The 21,501-nt window shown below is 31.5% G+C and overlaps 1 protein-coding gene across 2 annotated transcripts in view; it reads left to right on the plus strand.

The window, feature by feature from the left end:
• PH4alphaEFB (prolyl 4-hydroxylase subunit alpha-1) overlaps positions 1-21,501 on the plus strand; it is a 309,837-nt gene that overhangs the window by 89,925 nt on the left and 198,411 nt on the right. Inside the window, exon 1 of one of the 2 annotated variants that reach the window (XM_085662100.1) lies at positions 21,010-21,033. The exons of the other annotated variant lie outside the window; for it this stretch is intronic. The gene's annotated coding sequence lies outside the window, so the exon portion shown is untranslated. Of the gene's footprint in view, positions 1-21,009; positions 21,034-21,501 lie in introns of those variants that run through there. 2 annotated transcript variants of the gene reach the window in all.

Here is a 21,501-nt window from a genome sequence, read left to right on the forward strand (position 1 = left end):
ATCATATATATACATCATATATATATCATATATATCATATATATCATATATATAATATATATCATATATATATATATATATATATATATATTACAGAGAGAGAGAGAGAGAGAGAGAGAGAGAGAGAGAGAGAGAGAGAGAGAGATATTAGGGAAAGGAAACGTAGTTCGGAGAGTTCGTAGATTTACCTCGTGAAATTTGGGAGTTTGCATTCGAGTTCCGGGGCTCAATTTGCCGTTAATAATGCACGTTACGTGAATTGCTTCCTATTTCCGTATGGCACGGGATCATTATGAGAAATGATTAATAGGTTACCCAACGTCAAGCTTTCACCTCGATCGAATTTATGTATTTTTCCACTTGAAACACGATCCGATAATTAATCGTACGGGAAAATGATACTTATCTTTGTTACTAATCGCGCGTATATTTTTCTTTTATTTTTTTCTTTTTTTTCTTTTCTTTCTTTTTTATTAAATATTTATTAAAACTTTGATCGTAGAAAAATGTGTTAAAGGAAAATAATTGGTCGAAGACAAAAATAAAATTAAAAATCCTTGTCCTTCTATATATAAAAATTGTTAATATAAATATTCTATAGAAAGAAAATATTTCCTTTCTCTTTTCGTTTATCAAAACATTTAAATATCTGATGATAACTAATAGTTCATCAAGACAAAATTCGATTTGTAGTGTTCATAACGAAACGATTGGTACAATTTCACGAATCGAAATAAGCATACCGCAGGAGGTAAATTCGATTTGAATAGGTATGTGGCTCGCTCGAGAGATGATTCGTATCAAGTTTAGATAGTTATGCGGTATTACATACGGTAGGTAAGTACTATGTATGTACGTGTAGATTTGGGGTAGAAGCATAGATCAAAAGGAGACATTACAATGGTTATGCGAGTAAAGCTGCTGCATTTCGGTGAGTCGAGTCGCGTTCCGAATCTCGTAAGAAACATTCTCAGCTGTGAAAGTATCGACGTGCGTGTAGCTGAGAGTTCGCATTCGTGAAATTTGTAAGTTTCCACAGGAGTTTCGGGGCTCTATTCGAAGGCATTAAACTTCTTGCTTCCTTATCGGTTTGAAACTTTCCTCCTATCCTTTCTATGACAGTTCGATTCTAACTACAAGAGGGTTTTAATAAAACGAAATTGGAAAGGATCCAGAAAATTCGATCGACATGCGACGTTCTTTCTCGATCCTTTCATACTATCGTTTGTATATGGTGCATGTACATATATATATATATATATATATATATATATATATATATGTATATATATATATATATATGTATATGTAACATATAGTATGTAAACAAAAAATATATTCGGACTCTAAAAAAGGGAAAAATATCTCCAAAAGGATCCAATCTAATTGATTAAATAATAATTATAATGTTACTTAATAAATTAAAGGAATTATCGAATTATCGTTTTCTTGAAATTTCTTTTAAAATATCAACCAAAGAACGGGCATGGTAATGAGTGCGTGATACGGTAGAATTTTATTAATAGTAGGGAGACAAAATGCAAGAGGAAAGTTAAATAAATAATAAATTGTAGCATTAGTCGGATTACTTATTGAGCCGTTATCGAAAATTGCGATAAAGAGAGTTAGGTATATTTATAATGGTCTTCTTCTACCATGTTCAAATGTTTGTATCTTTTATTATAATAATATATATATTTATTTTTTATATATTATATATTAGAGGACCGGAAAGTAATGTTGTTTCTGCACATGTCGATATTTGATTGTGATTAAAAATAAAAACTTGTTAAAAATTTATTCGTTTGAATTTAATTTAAGAAAGCGACATTACTTTCCGGTCCACCTAATATATAGGATATATAATATATATATATATATATATATATATATATTATTATATATATTATATATATTTTATTTATAACTCGGAGAACTCTTGAGAATTTTATATGGCATACCTACTCAGTTTATATTTCGACCTTCGTCAAATAATAACAATTTGACATTAAAGTTCATTAACGATCTTCAAGGAAAAATGCTTGAAAAGAAAGAAAAAAAATAAGGAAATAAGGTAAAATAAAATGCAAAAAACAAAGTTCATTGAAATATTTGACTATTGTTTATTCGACGTCTGTAATACAAACGGTATTGTGGAATAAATGGAGATCGTGATGGTAACAACTTTCACTGGCTATCCGCCGGAAATTTCCATTGAAATCGGATTAAGTACGTTTCATGTTTAAATCTGACGAAACTCTCTTCGTTGAAGAGAGTAACCGAATGCTGTTCTTTCTATTTCCCGTTTTGAAATGTAATGATAATAATTAGTCGAGCGAGTAAATATAAAATGATAAAAGATAAAACCTTATAAATGGAAGAATATTTCATGGAAATTAAGAGTAAATATTTATCAAAAAATAATTATAAGACGAATTCGATCGTTTTTTTAAATAACAAAGATCATTCGTTTCTTTAAACATAAATAGATAGATAGATAGATAATAGATTATTTTTAAAGGAAATCACGAAAGGTGAAATGATAAAACAGGGTTGAAATATCGACGGTCATTGATCAATTACACTTTGGTTTGTTTTTTTTTCTTTTCTCCTTTTTCCTACCGTTCTTTTTCTTATTCTTTTTCTTTTTGTTCTGAAAGTTACTTCTGATTTTCCAATATTCCAGAATCGATCTCGTCGAGGCGACGATTAAACGACGCCCATCCAACGAACTGAATTATTTCCCTCGGACGACTTGCCGACCGTGCCGAAGGGAAAATGTCTGTGAAAGTGGCGAATCGCGTACGATTTTCTCTCCTCGACTTCAATGACGATTACGACTACGACTATGACGACGACGACGACGACGACGACGACGACGACGACGACGACGACGACGACGATAACGACGACAACGACAACGACAACGACAATGTCGACGACAGTTAGGTAGTCAAATGTTCGGAGAACTCGAGATGGGAAACGTTATTCATTAGGTACGCATCAATACCCAGGAATAACGAGTCTCAACGATTTCGTTTTACAACTTGCAATCGGCAATTTAAATTGAACAGTTTCGGCCCACCGGCTCGTTAACAAAATTTGTTTAACCGTGTATCATCCGGCTTTGAGAATTAACGTGTTAAATTTAAAAAGTATAATAGAACAGAAAATATATTCTGTCACAAAATTGAATGACCATAAAGAAGATCGTGCTTGATTTTTAAAAGGAAACATTTATTTTTTTTTTACTAACATCGAATCGTTCGTTAAATAAACGAATGAATTTTTATAAATGAATTAAATCTCTTTTTATCTCGAAACAAATATTACGACGTCGTTACTTTCATACGTTCCTATTTGTATATTTTTTTTTAAACCACAAATCTATAAGAGTTACATTTATCGATATTTCCCCTACGATACACGCATTGGAATTAATTAAATCGTTGAAAACTTTCGTCGTGATATCTTTGATACGGGCGTCGGTTTCACCATTGTCGTGGAATTTCAATTTTAGTAATTACGCACGAGCGAATCCGACGATGCTATGTTATCTCGATCGGGCATTGGTATTTGGATCTATTGGATATCCTGGCTCTCTTTCTCTCTCTTTCTCTCTCTCTCTCTCTCTCTCTCTCTCTCTCTCTCTCTCTTCCTATGAACGTATTACCGAATGATTTCTCTTTATTAAATTTATTTTCAGTGGAGAAATACTATTACTTATACAATTTACACATTCTTATGGATTTTATACGTCGAATAATTCACGAAACAAATTTATCTTTCGATAGCGTAGGTTTTATTAAAATTCTATGATACCAAGAGACGTAGATTATATATATATATTTTTTTTTTGCCGATGTGATTACTACAATATTGTTTTATTTTTGATACTACAACAACAAAACAATCATATTTAGACGATATTTTACGGTAGAATAGCCCTTCTTCAAGGGATTTTACGATTTTTTTCTTTAAATTTTGTAGGATCGATTTCATTCTACGTTATGTAAAATTATATTGTAGGAGAATGTTTTTGTATTTAATTTTATATTTTTGCTATTAACAAATAAATTATGTTTTACAAAACCAAAACAATGTTTGATTTGTAGATTTCAAACGTATTAAATATGCAATTTTTTTAACATTAAGGTACAAAATGTAACTATTTATTTCAAATAAATAAATATATTAATTTCATGTGAACGAATCTGTGAGTTACTGTGTATGTGTATATATATAATTATATATATTAGATATATAATAATAATAATAATAATAAAAAGAAAAATTGTGTATCAGACTTATTGCTCTATATCGATAGGCAGAAAGTAATAAAAAAAAATTTTAGATTCGTTCGTATTGAATCAGTCGATATCGAACGAGTCAATTCTCATGCAAATCAATGGAACGACGAAGTTATCGATATGTTCATTTCTCTGAAAGTTCGTTCAAGTATATATATATATATATATTTATATAATGTATGGATGTATATATATATATGTATGTATATATATATATATGTATGTGTATATGTGTATATATATTATTCGCGGTCGAAACGTTTGACAATTTCGAACGAATGTTAATTAATGCACTTAGTAACAATTAATAGACTTGAAATTGTTAACGAGAGAAGGAGACTAGTGTTTCCATGATTTTGGTATTAACCGAATCGAGGGTTCGACATTTTCAGAGTTGAAAGAGAGAGAGGGGAGAAAAGCACCGCAATCGCGTTCTCCTAATTAGCGTGCCAATTAATTAGCTATCACCAAATCTCATACGAGCCTTCTCTACTGGCATCGTTGTCGATCGCCATTGCCTCAACCTCCTCGATGCCTCCAATGAGAATGCGACTACGTGAGGCCCCAAATCTAATTAGAAGAACAATCGTTGGTTCGACATACGTACATATGTCGAATTTTCTTCTAATTAGAAATTGCTGATCGCTACGTGACCGACTTTTCTTCGATGCTTTTCAAAGTAGCACGACGATGAATAAAAATTGTTACCGATGTCGGAAAAAGAAAAAAGAAAAAAGATATTTTTGTCAATCTTTTTGGACGAATTTACAAAGAAATTTTCTTATATCGTTAAAGCGTATGTGCTTTTAAGATAATAAAAAAAAATTGTCGTAATAAAATATTTGATGCAGTTTTAGTGAGAATAATTACGAAAGAATGATTAATCTTTTAATACTCCTTTAAAAGAAGAAATTTTGTAATGAAAAATATTTTACGTGCAATCGAAGATAAAGTTGTTTTAAATATTCTGGAAAAAATTCATTAAATAAAAATTGAATAAAAATTCTTTGATATTAAGATATGCATGCGGCCAATTAGAAAAATGTAGTTTCGAATTACGATCATTCATAAGTAATTGCACGAAGTTTCACAAAATATCGCTACAACTTTATTGAAAGTTCGAATTTCGATTTTTTGAATAATTTAGGGACATATTATCGAGATTTGAAATTTTGAGAAAATGCAAAATAGATCTTCCTTCTTTCTTTTCTTTTTTGAATTACCACATTCTGCTGTCTATCTTCTTATGATTATTTCTACAAAATTTTCTTTAGTTTTTCTTTTAGTTCAACGAAAAAATAATTAAATAACTGTATATCCATATGTTCGTAGGATCGTTAATTTTTAATCAAATAAAATGATTAAAAATTTGCGAATTACGCGTAGTTTTTTGTTACACTTCTTGATTACGAGAATAGGGAAGAGATGGACTGAGAAGGTTGAAATGCCGGATGAAAGTTTTCGCCGTTTCCTTCGCCAAGACTTTTCGATAATAAATGTAACTTTTAATGAAGCCGATGGCGCTGAATTCTACAACGAGTTTGCGGCGTCAAACTTTTATTCTCGCTCGTCGAGAGTAATAATAATTTATTCCTCCGATCGATTCTGTTATATTATTCACCGAGACGTTATTTAATCGTGTGGTTATTTTCGAGTTGTGCATTACGAGATTATTTTATAAACAAGGTTTTATAACTTCTGTAAGATGATACGACGGCTTATGGATCATTGTGTAATATCAAAATCGAAAATTACACTTTCTACTTTCACATTAGACCTAATCGGATCTTTTTACGATTAAATAAATTATTCTATAATTACAATGTAAAATCTTTATGAGCTTAATTCGTCTCCAAAACAGACATTAAATTAATGTTACCTATCAAAAAAGAAGAATGTAACGAATGATCAAATGTCCAATAGTCTTTGTCGATGGTTCTCTGTAAAGTAGAAAAGAGAAAGAGACAGAAAGAGAGAAAAAAGAGAGATAGAGGGAGAGAGAGAGAGAGAGGGAGAGAGAGAGAGAGAGAAAGAGAGAGAGATAGATAGATAGATAGATAGAGAGAGAGAGACAGTGAGATAGAAAGAGAAGAAAGGACAAGTTCCTTTGTTCCTTTTCAACAGAGACTCGAATAAAGGGTGCGATATAATACCATTAATTAATTATCGAATATCGAGAACGAACAAAACGAGGCTTAAGCCCGAGGGAGGAAAAATTGATGAGTGTAGAGAAGGAGTAGAAGTAGGCTGAAAAAGAACGTGATGAGAGATGAAGAGAGAGAAAGAGAGAGAGAGAGAAAGAAAGAGAGAGAAAGAGAGAGGGTGAAAGAGGGAGAGAGAGAGAGAGAGATGATAGGAATAGAGGGAGGGAGAGAGAGAGAGAGAGATGATAGGAATAGAGGAAAGGGAGAAAGCGGATAACGAGGGAACAGCAAAATGGTGAAACGATGAAACGGCGACGCGACGACCGTTCGAAATTGCGTTTGGTATCCACGGTAAGCAGGATTTCGACAAGGCTCGTGCGTAAATAGCAATTAGCTATCGCTAATTATATATATGCGCTCGAGTACGCATCACACCTCTCAGCATTACCGCCGTTTGCGTTGCTGCGCATGAAGCAAATATCGGTTATCGTGTCGTTTGTAAAGAGTAGTACGCTGTGGTACAGTGAAATTGCTTGTCCGTGAAAATCAAACCAATTTCTACCTTCGAAATGTCATTTTTCGGATAATTACGTTTACATCAGGTCGAAGTAATTTCGTGCACACGTTTGATCTCTAAACTTATGCATTTCATAGAGAAATTATTCAGAAAGGACATCGAACATCGCGATCGTTTCGATAGGAAGGAATGAACAGGCCTCATAATTTTCACGTAGCTGTTAATCGATTATATAATACAAAATAATTAGTTCAATTTTTTTTTCTTTTCTTCTCTTTTTTTTTTTATCCAGGATATTATCAGTAAAGGACTACTGTAGCACAGCTCGTTTAATCGTTATCATACTTATCAACACGAATCAATCTATAACAATTCAATTATTTCGCTTCATCATCATAAGAAGAACGACTATAATATAACATCTATATCAATTTAAGACATTGAAGTTTCCTTAAGTTGGATCATGGTTTCAACAGTTGGATCATGATCGTTTACATCATTCACTCGATTCTGTCATATTATCTTTTAATTATCATTAAAATGAAAAATTCTCATCGATCAGTTTTGATATTCGCAAAATAACAGATAACGGGTAGGAAAATACAAAAAAAAAGGAAAAAAAAGAATATATATATGTATATATATTGATGGTTCCCACAGGAATAACAAAAATTGTAGCTGATCCATTTGGAAGTATTAACGATCGTCGAATCGAACGGACAGTTCGATGGCTGCCATTTGTTTATCGAACCGTGAGAATGTTATATGGCGACCCTATGCAAACACAGAAACGCGTTTGTGTTACTTGGCTTTCTCCAGAGAGAGAGAGAGAGAGAGAGAGAGAGAGAGAGAGAGAGAGAGAGAGAGAATGAATGAGAGTGAGAGAGAAAGAGAAAGAGAGAGAGAGAGAGAGAGAGAGACAATTCGCTTCGTATGTTACGTACTGTACGTATGTACGTGCGAATACGAAAGAGAAGGGAATAAAGAGGAAGAGGGAGAGAGAGAGAGAGAGAGATTGGTGGGATGGTGAACTCGTCGAGAGCGTGTATCAATATTGGTCCAGGCTGCCTAAATGTTGGGCCTCGCTATCAGCGCCGGATGATACATTATTCATGCACGATAAAGTATTCTCTCGGGCAGTACGGTGTGCACGATTCTGTACATAGTGTGTCGTCGAATCAGAACGTTCCTTTTCAGATCGATCCTTTCTTTCCTTCTTCCTTTCTTCTCTTCTCTTTCCTTTTATTCCTTTTTCTTTTTCTCCTCCTTTCTTTCCTTCCTTTTCTTTCCTTCCTTTTCTTCCATTCTTCCTTCCTTCCTTTCTTTCTTTCTTTCTTTCTTTCTTTATTTGTTTCTTTCTTCCTTTCTTTTTTATATTAAAACAAAAGTGTTAAATATTTAATATGGGTCACCCGTACTACGGGGAATTCTTGTTTTAATAAAAAGCATATGAACCTTCTCCTTCTTTTGTAAAGGACATGCGACACCACTTTTTCTCAAATCAAGATCGTTTCCACTTGGACGAAAAATATATATCACCTTCGAGATGATTTTTTTCGTTTAGTTTGTCAAGGATAATTATTTTATATTTAATATTGTTAAAAATTTGTTTACTTAATGAAACTATACTTATTTATATATAATTTAATATAGTTTAATTAAATATAGTTATAGTGTAATTAAATATAATTTCATTATAAACGTGTGAAATGTATAATCATAATGAAACACATTTAAAATGTTTATATTTAAAATAAACACGTAAGTCGATCGATTTCTTTTTCTTCCTCTTCTTCTTCTTCTTTTTCTTTCCCTTTTTCTTCTTCATATTTTTTTTCTTTTTCTTGATATTTTTTATTGTTATCATCATCATCATTATCATCATCATCATCATTATTATTATCTTTATCATTATCATTATCATCACCTTTTTTTTTATTTATTTTCACTTTGTACTTTACTTTTTTATATATGCATCTTCTTGTTAACTCCATAAGAATCGTCAACAATTTGCTTTTTGAACTACTACAAACGAATTTTTTTTTTCTTAGCATTCTCTTGATATTCAAGATCTGAAAAATCTCTCTAAATTATGAATTATTAAGCGAGTTATTGCTGATCGTGAAATTGCATCCGGTTATTTGCATTTTGGTGTTAAATTTTTTAGCTTTAAATACGTTTTTCTTAAAATTGTTTTTCTAAACGGGTTTAAGCGCATACATTTCAATGCATTTTTCTCCGAAAAAAAGTTTAAACTTCAACAAAATGTTTAATATAAATTTATCTTGAGTCTCGCACGTAGGATTTTTTTTTTTAATTAAATAATTAGTTTTTGAAAAAAAAAGAAAATTAACCATTCAGTTTTTCAATAAATTCAAAGATAATGAAATGACGATAATGTAATTTTTTGTATTATTTCTATTTTAACCTTAATAATAAATTTGATAATAATTGAGTTTAATTGGTGGTGTAACATGTTTTCCTTAAAAAAAATTTAGAATAAATAAAAAAATCACACATTTAAGGATTAGATGGTATTCACTATTCTTTAATTTCTTTATTATTCCAATATCTATTAATTATTAATCATTTAGTTTAGGAAATATTATTTAATAAGTCTTTTGCTTCCTAAAATAAAATATTTGATAATTTAATGTAATATAGCCTTTGATTTTTTTTTCAATATTACATATATACTTTACTTACCACGTAACAGCGAATCGTATGTTTCGTGTAAAAACAATGTTTGACGATTTTGTTTAGAGAAAACTACGAAAATGCGATATCCTAAGTGTTATTGCATGCAGCCGTTTGCTCACACGATTCTATCGCTTTGAGTAACCCACGAAACCTCGAGATCATTGAGGTTTGCAATACGTGATCTTAACCTGTTTGGTTATAAGTCACAGGATCGTTTCTGGATAACCAGTTTGTTTGCTGTTCCGGAACAGAGTGACAAATTCGTGTTCTGCATCGTGAGTTTCTCTCTATTGATCCTTCTGTTAATTATTACATAAGCGTAATCTTGAATCTTGCTGTGATCGATCGTCGAATATATAAATGTTCACGGTTTGTCGTTCGTAGAAAATTTTTATAGAAAATTTTATAACTTCGTACAATTTTGTTAAAATAATTTTGTGAAATCTGAAACATATTATCGATTATGATTTTCATCGTAATAAAAAGTTGACAATAAATTAATATTCAACGATTGTTTCAAGTATTTCTCTTTTCTTTGTTTAAATTCATTTTCAATAAAAAATTTTTCAATGCATTTTTATCATTCAATTCGTAATGAGAAATTATAGAAAATAGCAATACCATCACTATGAAAGTCGATTTGTTATCGAAGTCTGGGAGATCCCTATACTTTTCCCTGGATTTTCGAAGGTATAGCCATTTGGAAAGTGCGATTTGAAAAGAAAAACGTTTCGCAATAAAGTAACCATGAAACGATATATTTTCTCGACTGCGTCGATCGGTTTCGACGTTTGTTACGGCAAGTTATAGCAAAGAGAAGTAATCCCTTTGGAATATTTTATAGGTGACCATTCGTATAGGTACATACGAGAGTGTAATTTGTTATTGGTCACAGAACGACTTATTTTTTACCCATGTCCATTTTACCGTCTGAATCGATCGTTTTGTTTTAAAATCTTCTTTCTAAACATATACATATATATATTTAAACAAATAAACAGATTAAAATGTTACATTCACTTTTTGCCCGTGTGGTTAATAGACAAATATTTACGATTTTTATTAATGTAAATGATTTTTCACAACCTTAATTTTCACAACACAATATTCAAACAAAAAAAGATGTAAACTTATATAGCACAGTGAAATATCATCGTGTATCTATAGATCCATAGGACGTGCGAAGAATTAAATTTTATTTTTATCCAACTAGAACAAAGTTATATTTTTCGTATGACATAATAAAAAGTGAATTTTATAAGTAACAAATTTAATGAATAGTCAAGTGAAACAAACGATCTCAATTAACGAGAATGAATGAACGTGTACGTGAAATAAATTTTAATAAAGAGTAAAAACAATTGGACAAATTCGACGATTTATAAATACTATATGTATCTACTACCTACGTATTTCTCTCGTGATGACGACAACGTTAAAAAGTAGTCACGCTAATTCGTTTTGTGTATGGAATCTTTTATGACTAGTTGGGAAGCTTTTTCCTGATGATATTTATCTTCTCTCTCTCTCTCTCTCTCTCTCTCTCTCTCTCTCTCTCTCTCTCTCTCTCTCTCTCTCTCTCTCTCCTTTTCTCTCTTTTCCAGAAGAGCGTCTTTATTTAATTCAATTAGAAAATTATTTAAGTGAAGTCCTAGCTTAATTGGAGAAAAAAAGAGATAATACATGATGGAAAAATACAAAGAAGATGAATTTGCAAAAGGAAAGGATCGGTCTCAACATTTATTATGGTCAGTTACCTTTGACCATACATAAAGTAATCCCCTTGGAATATTTTATTTCGTTGGAGATGAAGCTTTGCGAGAGTTATAACCGACGTGATGTACACACATATCATGTATCCTGTGCTCGTTAAACATTATTGCGCGCGCACATAACATACATAAGTACTTACTTAGCACGCGCGAACAAACAAAGCGAGCTTACACATACTCATATCTATGCATGTGATAAGAAAAGCCCTTTTCTCTCTCTCTCTCTCTCTCTCTCTCTTTCTCTCTGTAGTTAAATTTTGTGAGACATTTTTTAATCGTCGAGAGATTTTCGTTTTAAACGTCACGTTTCAATCGTAAGAAACTAATTAAATCCTCCAATTAAATCGTCCTCGCGACGCCTAAGTTATTATAATTATCGAAATATACTAACAAAACTTTTCTTCTTCGTGATGACAGGAGATGCGCCGTGCAATTTAAAGATACCACGAACGCGTCTGCTGGGAAATAGAAGGGTCGATCGTTAATTATAAAACCTGTCGTTAGATTCAGACGCCAGATATTTCTCTCATTTTTCATATACGTCCGACAATTTTTATATTTAAATTCTAAATCCAATAATATAAAAATTATAAAATTATTTGAAAAATCTTCGAGAAAATTTCTTCCTTTTCTTTAATTAATATTTAATTTAATATCTGATATAACTGATCATTTTCATTTCAATCTCGGATATTTATTTTCAAAGAAAGAAAGAAAAAAAAAGAAAAAGAAATTATAATAGAAAAATTTCATCTTGAAACTGAGATAATTCGTACGATAGAATTACACCTGACATGTGACTCTTGGGACGATTTTAGTATACGAAAAAAGAAGAAAATAAAGAAATAAAGGGGAGAAAAAACATTTTCACGCTGTGCACTCTCCATAGAAAAAGGGATAGAAAAACACGGCGGACAGGGTCCAGGGATTATCGATAAAAATGATAAATTCGTGTGTTTCGCGGATAAACGTTAGAAGAAACAATATGATTCATGAGACGTCGTCTTTTGATCCCTGACAAGCTACTTTCACAATAGTAAATACTACTGCTAGCCCTGGACTCGTATAGAGGAAGGGTGGAAAGAGAGAAAAGGATTGCCTCTACTCCGGCCTCGAGTGTTTTTTTTAAGCCTATTATCTACGCTCTTTTTTCAGCGAACGTAAATACGGGTTGAGACACGTCCGCATTACATGGATACTACGAATAAGTGCATATATATATATACGTACATACGTACGTGTGTACGTTATGTATATATACATACATGTATACATGTATACGTCACACATATTGCAGAGGAAGAGAATGAGTGAGAGAGGGAGATTGAGAGAGAGAGAGAGAGAGAGAGAGAGAGAGAGAGAGAGAGAGAGAGAAAGGGGGAGAGAGAGAGAGAATCTAAGGAGCTTTGCAGACTGCACAGGATTGTTATCCTTGTTGTATCAGGCCGTGTTTCTCGAGCTTGCGCGCGTTCGCGTCAGGACTTCTTCCTGACGCGACAAACGTACATTGTTCGTTCTCGCGTAGCCCATTGTCGTGCGCCAACAATGACACGATGTATGAGTGCACCATCGTCGTCCTTGCCTATCTCTATAAACTCCGACACAGCGCAACTAGATATAAGAGCACAAGGGATGCTGGGAGTGTCGGGCATGTAGCAAAATGCGAAATTTCTATCTTCTCGTGCTATGTTATCTTCTCTCTTTCTCTGTCTCTCTCTTTCCTTCTTGCCCTCTCTCCCCTTATACCCTCTATTTCTCTATTTCTCTTTCGGTCTTCGAGTCACAAGCACTTCGCTTCAGCCACCTTTCGCTTCATCATTCTCTCTCTCTCTTTCTCTCTCTCTCTCTCTCTCTCTCTCTATCTCTTTCTCGTTCTCTTTCTCTTTCTGTCTCTCTTTCTTTCACTCTCTCCCTCTCTCTCTCTCTCTCTCTTTGTTTCTTTATCTCTTTCTCTTTTCTCTTTCACTCTGTTGATTACAAGACCGCTTTTGTAACTCCGAGTTAAAAGATGAAACGAACGATAGCTATATGCACTTACAGAGTTTATCTACGATATTACATTTTCTTATAATTCATAAAACGCTAATGTCAACGATAGAACATTTTGTATTTTTATTGTCTAAGCTCATTATGAGAGTTTTGAGATCTTTCTATCTGTTCTTCGAGTTTTTTTTTCTTTCCTTCTTTTTTTTTCTAAGTCTTCCAATCTTAATGAGATAAATTAGAATGTTTTTAATTATTTAATGAGATAATTATTAATTATTTCTCGTGAATTTTATTGGGGAATTCAATAATTAAATTAATTTATACGAAAGTTTTGTAAAACACGGTTTATTTATGGAAAATTATTTATGAAGTAAATCAAATTAATTCTCTGAAAAATCTAAACATAGGTGTGTTTCAATCTTAAATATTTCAACGGTACGTTCATTATTTACGTTAAATAATTATTTATTATATGAAAATTGTTTATATTATAACGTTAATTTCATATTATTCATATAAACCAAAATTTTGACAATTAAGTAAAATATAACTTATCGATTTTAAACTGACTCGTCGGAATTATAGAGAAAGGTAACTCGAAGAACTTGCGTTCGATTAAATTACTTGTCTTACAATTAGACGATGGTGAAAGTTTGACGATAGAGTAAGCTCGGTTTCGGCCTTCGTGTCCTGTCAGAGAAAACGTTAATTTAGAGTACATAATTAGACGAGAGTTTGTAGAAGGCACGTCTAAGGAGCTCAAACTTGTAACAAGCAGACAAGAAACGTAAGATTCAACGAAGGATTCTCATTCGTTCATTTATATTTGAACTTCAGATCGACTCGCCCAGGAATGTTTCTGTCTATATGATTTGAATGGTTAATTACGAATGAAAATCGGGCGAATGTTCAACAAGATGAAAAAATATCTACGTGATGTATTAAAGTAATGGAACGAGCAAACAACGTAGATTAGTAAGACAAAGAAATAGAGAGAGAGACAAAGAGACAGAGAGAAAGAAAGAGAGAGAGAGAGAGAGAGAGAGAGAGAGAGAGAGAGAGAGAGAGAGAGAGAGGGATAAGCCCCCTTTTTTAATTGGGTTTACCCTTTTATGAGAATAACTCATTAGACTTAACGTTTTTCACGATCGATACTGTCGCTCGAAAAAAAAAAAATTACGCACGGAGATTCGAGATCAGATTTCTTTCTCACTGTAAGATTAAACCTCGAGTGGAAAGGCAAACAAAGTCGAGTCGTTACTCGGCTTCCGAGCCCTTTGAACTTTCCATCCGTACTTGCTCCCCGTAATTGCTTGAAAAAAAAAGAGAGAGAAAAAAGAGAAAGAAAAGTAGGAAGAGGGAAGAAAGGACTAGTGTTTCGTAGGGAAAAATCGGAGAGATGAAATTAATTAGCGTGACCGGGGCTCTCGAAGCTGCTAACGTGTAACGTCGTTTTACTCGTGTTTACTTTTACGAATGAGGTGTAAAAAGAGAAGCAAAGAGGAAGGCTGGATCAAAAGAAGAAAAAGTTGGGTGCTTCAGTCCGGAAAATAAGTCATTTTTATGGATTCTTTTTCTACCTTTACAAGAACTGTTCGACGTTATAATTTAAAATGTCAAGAAAGAACGAAGAGAACGAATTTCGTTCGTAGACTTTTTATATACAATATATATATATATATATATATATATATATATATATATATATATATATATGGTATCCGTTAATAAGTTCGAGCAATATCTCGCAGTTGGTTGAAGTTACGAGATAATTTAATTAGAGGAACTTGCAGGACTCTCAATCAGATATAAAGGACATGTAAAAAATTTTTTTTACCCAAGACCTTTTCAAGTTTGTAAAGATCAACATCAGCTTTTTCTCTTTTCTTTGGATACTTGTAATCTTTTTTTCATATTAATAAAAATCGTATTTAGTAAATAAATTGCTACTTATGGATCCTTAACGAAAATAATTGGCGAGACAATTGAGTGACTAACAGATTCATACTGTATCCTAATTCATACTTCATTCTATAAAAATATATGAACCGTTTATTTTGAAAGTGGCCTAGCTTCATTTGTCAATTTTTCCGTTTGCCATAATTACATGTACAACTTTATGTTATTTACCAGCATTTCAAATTGCTTATATTCCGAGCAAATACGATAATTCTTGACATATAAGTTTTTAGAGTTAGTTCAATAATTGAACCAGTTTGAAAGTGGCCTAACTCCATTTATACTTAAATAAAAATTATAAATTAATAATTAATTAATAATTAATTAATAATTTTTATTATTATTAATTTTATATTTAATATTAGATTTTAGAAATTATTTCACCCATGGGGAAGAACAGAACCATTTAGTTCAGATAGTGAAGAAGAAATAGTAACTAATGATTTAAAAAAAAATCGAAAAAGAAACAGAATAATATTCAATATCAACAATAGAATAATATTCGTCTTGAAAAAAAAAACACGTTATAGAAAGACACATTATAGCTTACAGTGATATGTGCGCCGGGGAAAATAGAAACATTAAAGTAGCTTTAATGTGGTTAAAAATTGTTCAAACTTTGGAAAATAATGTGGAAATCATAGATCATAAATTTTTAATATCAGGATATTCATTTTTACCAAATGATAGAGAATTTGGCGTGGTAGAAATGTCATTAAAAAAAAATAATATTAAGAGCATTCGTGTATTTTAATCAATTGAAGATCAATAATTCTGTTTTCAAATTATAGTATTAAAAACTAGAATTACTTTGATACGTAACATTATTATATTTAAATAAGAAATGAATTAATCGATACGTTTATTTAATAACATTTTATAGATAAAAAATAGAAAATGATTATTCGTCATTCTTTTTATATTAGGCTTGCGATCTAATTAAAAAGTGTACTTGCTAAATCGAAATTCTGTTAAATCGAACGTTTAGGTCATTGGATGGTAACGACATTCAAAGTGTCAACTAAATGCAGAATCAATCGATTTATCGATTTTTTAAACTTTTTTGTAAACTAAAATAGTTGGCCGTTTAAGTCGGTGGCATTCTTTGTCGATTTGTTAACGTCACGACTATTACAAGCTACCTCATGCTCCTTTCGAAGTACTTTTCAAGGAGAGTACCCTTAGATAGGATCTCAACCATTCGCCTTTTCTTTTTCTTCTCTCTCTCTCTCTATCTATCTCTTTTTAGCTCTTTCTTCTTACGGAAGCACTCTTCCCGACTATTTTCGTATACATAATGATCTTACAAGGACGACACTGCCTCCAAGAATGGTTCGCTTTTACGCGTCGAATGAACCAAGAGCTTTAAACTTTTCGCTTCTCTCTCTTTCTCTCTTTCTCGAAGGTCCGCACACTTAAAAATCCGATAATTGCGAACAAATTATCCTAGTAGGGGTGAATCCTACCCTTGGAAACTAATTAACTCTTGCTCGTTTCAATCAGACGCTACTGGAATATCTAGTATTTTACCTTAAATTTTACGTTAGAAGAAATGTTTGTTTAAGAAAAATTAATAAATAATATATTTTGGTAAAATATTTTAAATACCCATAGACGCAGATTAATTTACGATATATTATCATCAAATGAAATATTATCACCTAATATATATATATATATATTTAATTTTTTACTTTAATAATTTTTCTTCTTATAAATATTTCGTATTAAAATAACCGATTTGATATTATATAAAAAAGTATTAACTTTTTATATAAATATATATATATATATATGAACGAAGTGAAATAGATTATTATCGTGTTACATTTTACAAGAGAATATCTACTCTTCGAAATACTTATCAACTACCGTTCCCTTTTTCTTCTTCTCCTTTTTGTTTTCTCTCCTTTTTCTTCTTTTTTTTTTATTATTTTCTATCATAAATTGAATACTCAATGGGATATGTTTACGGATAGAAATATATTCGTTGAATATCGATTAACAATAGAAGAAAACCGTATGCACTCTCGTACCAATTTCGTAACAATTTCGATGTACTTAGTTTCTCGTAATACGGAAAGCTTTCAAATTAAAAGAAAGTAACTGCACGTTTGCGAAATAAAATATCGTTCTTTTCCTTCTATCTTTCTCTTTTCGTATAAAGAAATGAGAAGAGGTAGAAGCAAAATCGATAAATAATTTGAATAACCCGCTGAAACGGTTCTGGAAATTTCGACGCGTATTATTTCTCGTCGTTGTTAGAAACATTTTCGTTACCGTTGGGACAACGCAACTTTCGTTGAGAAATGGAAGAAAGAGAAAATGTGCGTGACGAAGAGAGATAGAAAGAGAGAGAGAGATAAACAGACAGAAATCAGAATTGTAAGAGACTAGAGAATTATTCGAGGAAACTGCGGACGCACTGGTTTCCTCGTACTTTAGCACTTAAAATCTCGACGTACTAGACGAAACGAGCCACGCAGCTGCTAAAATGCGCGAACGTGAGTAACGGTCAGAATTGCGACTTCCATCCATTTCACTTACGCCTTTCTAGTTTCTAATCTCTTCCATTCGTCGAGGAAAAGGGTAGGATGAGCTTAGTGTAAGTGAAAATTTCGTTGACAAGTGTCTTACAATGCAGATGAGAAAATTCACTTTTTGAATTTTGAAATAATTTAAATCGTTCTAATTAAATTAATTAATTGATTTTAATAATAATCAGTATTCGATTATTGTTTATGAAAAATACGATTCAATATTCTTGTATTGAATCATATATATATCATAAAAAAATATATATCAAATATATATATATATATCATAAAAAAAAATATATATATATATATATATATATATATATCATAAGAAGTAAATACGAAGTCTGATGATAAAATTTATGACTAATGTAAAATGTTATTATATCTCGTAAAAATAACGTGCGTCTTACATAAACGTTGTTAAAACTGAGTATTAAAATCAAGAATACTTTATTTTGCTCCGCGAGAATCAAAAACTTTTTCCTCGCAATTTCGGACAACCGTATACTGAACGTGCCAACACATTAAAGGATTATTTTATGGCAAAGAGTTTAGTTGAGCTCTTTCGTAAATAGTCACGTTATAAACGTCCTCCTCTTCGCGAATTTTTAACGTTAATTAACTTCTTTTTTTTTCTTTTTGTTAACCTTCTTGCGTTTGCCTGTTTCATTACGTTTCTTCTCATCAGAGAGTACGTAAAATTTGTAAAACAAATTTCCACGAATTTTCGCGAATTTTCAAAAAAGATCGGAAGATCAAAGAACTCTCATACCGTATATTACACGAGATTATAATTATTAAACCCCTAATGAGTGTAATAACTCTGTTGCCGATTGAAATGCAATTCTTTACTAGCTCTTTCAGCGTCCATTGAAAACTGGATCACCATTTGAAATATTTTCGTAGAAACGAAGCGACGCTTCGGACGTCCTCGTTAATACCAGATTTGCTCGACGAAGTGAAAAGCAGGACGACGACGATTTTTTTCTCTTTCTCTCTCTCCCTCTATTTCTCTCTCTTTTTCTCTCTCTCTTTCTCGTTATTTCCTCTCTCGTTGCAGGAAACGATAATCCGATCCACATTATTTCCGAAACGCATACGGGACTTGATATGAAGGAAAAAGGGAGAGAGTTTGGGAAGCTTGCAAATTGGACAAATCTCATTCGAACTTCCGCACTTTTCTACCATTTCCTCCGTAAAAATAAAAAATAAAAAATAAAAAAGAGAAAAAAATTACAAAAAATAAATGAATAAATAAATAAAGTAATAGACCCGCATGCGTGTTAAGTGCATGTAATTGAAAGATCACGTCGTCGATGATCACATTTCATAATGTTCAACTATTCTGCTTCTATGAATAAGTAAATGCCGAGATATACGCTTGGATAAGTTTGCGTAATGTATTGTAAGTGAACAATCAGAAAAACTATTCTATTTCGATATACAATTTCCGATTTTTATATGTATAAATAAGTAAAATTTATCCCTTCGTTTTTATTTTTATGTAGAAACGTTGTACTTTATATATTTTTTTTAATAATATTTAACAATAAAATTTAACAATAAATTTATTTTTCTACAGTTCAAATTATGTACTGTGTGAAAAATCATTTTCTGATATAAATAATATTTCAATGTAATTATCAGTGACTTCAATTTATCGATATATAATATAATTTGAATTTATCCAAATTTGAATTTATATTTGTAATTATAATAATAATAATAATAAAAATTAATTCGTGCGATTTAAAAATGTATACAAATTTTCTATCATTTTCACTTTTTAAAAAACTTACTTAATAATTGATATAATCTGTTTTTGTAAAAATTAAGCGCCAAAAAATAACAAAATTATACGCCATAACGTCATAAAAGTTAAAAAAGTTTGACAAGTTTTTCTTTTTCTTCCTCTTTTTTTAATTTGCTTAATTATATTAGAAATAGAAACGCATATACTACAAGATTCTCGAAAAAAAATTTAATCCTTGAAGATATTCATTGCTTCGTGAATCGAAAGAAATCTACGAAGTGTAAAGATAAAAGGGAAGGGATAATCGTGCGCATCGTGTAATCCTACTGTACACGCGCGGATGCTCCTCGTACTGTTGCTTCTTCCAACGATGCATATGGATGAGGGAAGCGATGTGCAGGCGTGAGCTCATGTACAAGGCAAAAGCACGCTTTCCAGATGTCGAGGATGGATGGATGGCACAGCAATGCGAGTTCGCAGATCGCTCGACGATAAAAGTCGAATCGTGAGGGCGGATGCGTTGAAAGAAGAGAATGATAAAGTTCGCGAAGAGAATATTTCGTATTTCTCTAGAAAGTACTCTTGCGTTTCTTTTCTTTTCTCTATTTTTTTTTTTTACATAACATTCATTCTCTTTTATCTACCTATTTTGTTTCTTTATCTCATATAAAATTCAAAGAAATAAAATTTCGTCGGCACGATACTTAATGGTCTTCGAGAAATTCATTTTTTTATTTTAAAACAAAAAATATGAAATAATATTATAACTAGATGGGGAAAATATTTTTTTTTCGAAGTACCGTTTCGCAAGATGAAATAAAATTTGTATCCAAAATAATTTTACCATACAAAAAAAAATGATCAATACATTAACACTTATAGTAATGAATTAAATTAAGTGTTCATTTGTAAGAATAATTATCTGAGAAGAAGGAATATGTAACAGGAATTAAGCCTAAAGAAAGTGAATTCCTTGCTGGAGAGGATGGGAGGAGGAGAGGAAGAGAGAGGAAGAGGTGAGGAAGGAGGTAAAGGGTCTTAATCAAGGATTTAGATCGCTAGTAGAAATTCCATGAGAACGAGCTAGCTGAAGTCGAATGTAGACGACACCCTGTCTCGAAGGAACGTTGTGGTACGCGATGAAATTGGTTGCTGAGAGACTGAGAGAGGGGGTGAGGTAGAGAATACGACTGCGTTTAATGAGGATAGTAGACCGTGCAGTGAAGCATACCGGTGACGTCTTCGAGTCGTCTTCAAGCTGTAAATGGAGATAAGCTTAAGTCGACCATCCTCTTCTCTACGTTTGATACAGACTCTGAAGATGGATCTTGAGGACCGCGGTCAGCATATTGGTGAGTAGATAGACTTGTATTATCTTAAACCGTCTCGTGTTTACTTATTCCTCCCGATTTAAATCATCTTGAAACTATCCTCATTTTCCACTTTACGGTATACTTCGGTTTATTGTCGTTTCCTTTCCCTTTGAAACGAGTATATAAGGTTATCTTTATCTTCAACGGGAATATTAAGTTTCTGTTTTTTTCATTTTTCTTTTTTTTCACAGCAATATTGAATAAATAAATATTTCGTTTCGAAATTTAGATAATTATTATTATTATTATTATTATTATTATTATTATTATTATTATTATTATTATTATTATAATTATTATTATTATTATTATTATAATTATAATAATAATAATAATAATAATAATAATTATTATTATTATTATTGTAATTATTATTATCATTATTATTATTATTATTATTATTATTATTATTATTATTATTATTATTATTATTATTATTATAATAAA

Source organism: Vespa mandarinia, chromosome 1 (genome assembly GCF_050613455.1).
Source record: "Vespa mandarinia isolate Hongniang chromosome 1, ASM5061345v1, whole genome shotgun sequence".
NCBI lineage: Eukaryota > Metazoa > Arthropoda > Insecta > Hymenoptera > Vespidae > Vespa > Vespa mandarinia.